At 32.1% G+C, this 2823-nt stretch overlaps 1 long non-coding RNA gene across 1 annotated transcript; it reads left to right on the plus strand.

Annotated features, from left to right (window-relative positions):
* The first annotated feature begins 1648 nt into the window (after positions 1 to 1648).
* Positions 1649 to 2468, plus strand: LOC113320533. The gene is made up of 2 exons (XR_003346160.1): positions 1649 to 1943; positions 2107 to 2468. It is a non-coding gene; the product is annotated as an uncharacterized LOC113320533 (long non-coding RNA).
* The last annotated feature ends 355 nt before the right edge of the window (positions 2469 to 2823 follow it).

Below are 2823 nucleotides of genomic sequence, written 5' to 3' on the forward strand. Positions count from 1 at the left end.
CCTTTTTCAACTACAAAATAAGTTTCACAAGTCTACTTCCTTAAACTATGTAACTGAAACATAATTTCAAGGTATGAATTAATCCGGAAGTTCAACACACTACATAATAACGAATTACCAATTAGTGCAATGTCGATAATACAAAGTCTTATAGATAAACTATACTTCGTAACTCTATATACTCAAGTTGTAGAAACAACTAGTATATCATTCCTTAATGATACTTTAATCATAGTTTAATGACCAAGTCACCAATACTAAATTCATTGTAAACAAACTTTACTTCGTGTACTATGTTTTCAACAAAAAACTGACTCCTAAGAACAAAACATAGAAATATAGCAAGTCAATTCCGTGGTTACTAATCTTGAACTGAAGAATAATGTCTTCATTGTTGTTGATACATCTTCATGTTCTTCGTGAGTAATAAGAGAAAGTCTCAACAATTCCATGTGCCTAGTTTAACCTAACCAAGTTGACTTTAGCAATCAAATCAAGCGACTCCGAGTTTCGTAACTAAACATGGAATACCAATGCTCGGTGGATCCAACCGAGCAATGCTCTAACAAGTTTTGGAGTTAACAATCAACATGAGCAAAACTAGGACTAGGCTTTCTCAGGCTCTAGCTCCACAGAAGCCGATTTTTTGTACTATCTATTACAAGTTTGGCTCATATAATAGGCTTAAGTCTGATGGATAAAAAAAAGGTTAAGCCCAAAAATCTTATAAATGTTGAATGGATATTTATCCGGGCAAGCCCATCTCATATTGGCATTTTACTTTCATTGTTAACAATTAATGTTGATTCCATTTTGGAATCGACAAACATTTGTCTCTATAAGTGAAGGCAACTCGATTTCGGAGTAAACGACCAAATGTTGGTTCAGTTTTGAATGTTAACTTCGTCTTAAAATCAACAAAATATTGTTGTCTCCCACGTACAAAGTAACTTGATTTTGGAGACAATGCCTAATATTGCCTCCATTCCTGGAATAACATAAACACTGTCGAGGACGATGACGAACAACAAAAAGAGAAAAACCCATTATTATCGTTGAGATTATACTGATAAATTTATCATTTTAGTAAAAATTTGATTAGAAATTTGGTTGTTAGTAAATGATGATGGGTCTAGCATTTCAATCACTAATTCTTCATTTTGTGGTGCCATTACTGATCTCTCTTTTCCAATAAAAACTAAATTTTTAACGATTTTAAATGTAAATGAGGTTTTTGTTTCATGTTTATTGAATGTAGTTTTTATTATGTCGGCCAAATAATATGGCTGGTGTTTTGGTAACTCAATTTTGGTTTTTATTAGGAATATAGGGTCCAGTCAAGTCATACTGACTTGACTGGACCAAGTCTGTCGTTATAAATATATTTCCCCTGTATCTGTAAGTTGTATTGTGTAATAATATTGTAATACCAATTCTAAAATTTTTACTGTTTTTTTATAGTTTATAATAATAATACTGTAATACCAATTTTAAAGATTTTATAGTTTATCATTATTATAAAAAGGTACGGTGTTTGTCTCAAATTCTCAATGATGATAAAATCTATCAGACGGACGACATTTAATATAGACCTGATCTCAAAGTTGGGAAACTCCGGATGGAGTAGTCATTAGACGGCTACGAAACACTCACGACTATCAGAGACTCTTGGTATTTGCCATAAATAAAAGAGTCTCCTGATAAAAGTCGAATAATACTTTAAATACCTTTCTGAAATTCTTTTAATTTTTTACAATGAAACCTAAGAAACTATTCGGTCACTGAAGTTCAACCATTCGTCGATGAAATCCTAATACAACCTCAGAAATACAACAATACGAATTTCTGTAATTTCGGTTTGATTGCTTAGCAAAAGATGGAGACAAAGCGCTACATCTCCTGTGTGAAAGCCACAATTAATGTTCTATAGATCGTTACACCAGGTAATCAAAATTCTAGCTTTTTATAGCTTTTTCTAATTTCTAGGGTTCTATTATTAGTTGAATGTGATATTTGGTTTGGTACCTGTGATTTTTGAATTTTGTAGGTTTAATTTCCAGGATATATATATAATTCATGAGACTAAATTAGGCATTCGATGTACAGATTGATACAGGAGCTGATAAATTGTGGGTTAATCAATTCAGGTTGCGGGAACTTAGCAAACGTATGTACACGGTTACCCCCAGTTAATATCATGGCTAACAGTGGATGGTTATGATGGGGATTGTCGATGTATCTGATCATTCTTCTTTTGGTTCTTGATTACTTGGTGAAGAAATTCTTTGATTTAGTACCATGAATTGTGAATGATTAATTTTCAGTCTAAATAAAGATTTAGATTCAGTTCCATGAATTGTAGATGTATTTTAAATGTGAGAAAAAAATCAATCCTCTTAATAGATTGTAATCTAGAGTTTTGAATTATGGTCTAACATCTTTCATTCAAGATGTTTCTACTTTGTTAAGGATTGTATTGAATCACAATACAATTTTATTCTTCGTGTATGATAATATTGTTCTTTCTATAAGCAATACGAATTAAATTATGGTTTCCGAATTACTGTATTACATTACACTTTTGATCCTTTAATTTGTTTTCTTGGGTATGTCAGAATACTACAACAAGCATGTTGCAATCAGAATAGTATATACCATGAGATTTTTTTTTCCACATAACATAACCTTTGTACATGACCAGGGAGAGCAAGTTCAAGAGGATATCATGGACAAGTTATAGTCTTGAGGGATTTGTCTCATGCCGTTCTATAGATGGATCGAGGAACTGGCTTAGGTATTTACTTCTTTCTTTCGTTGGCTTCT

Source organism: Papaver somniferum, chromosome 11 (assembly GCF_003573695.1).
Source record: "Papaver somniferum cultivar HN1 chromosome 11, ASM357369v1, whole genome shotgun sequence".
NCBI lineage: Eukaryota > Viridiplantae > Streptophyta > Magnoliopsida > Ranunculales > Papaveraceae > Papaver > Papaver somniferum.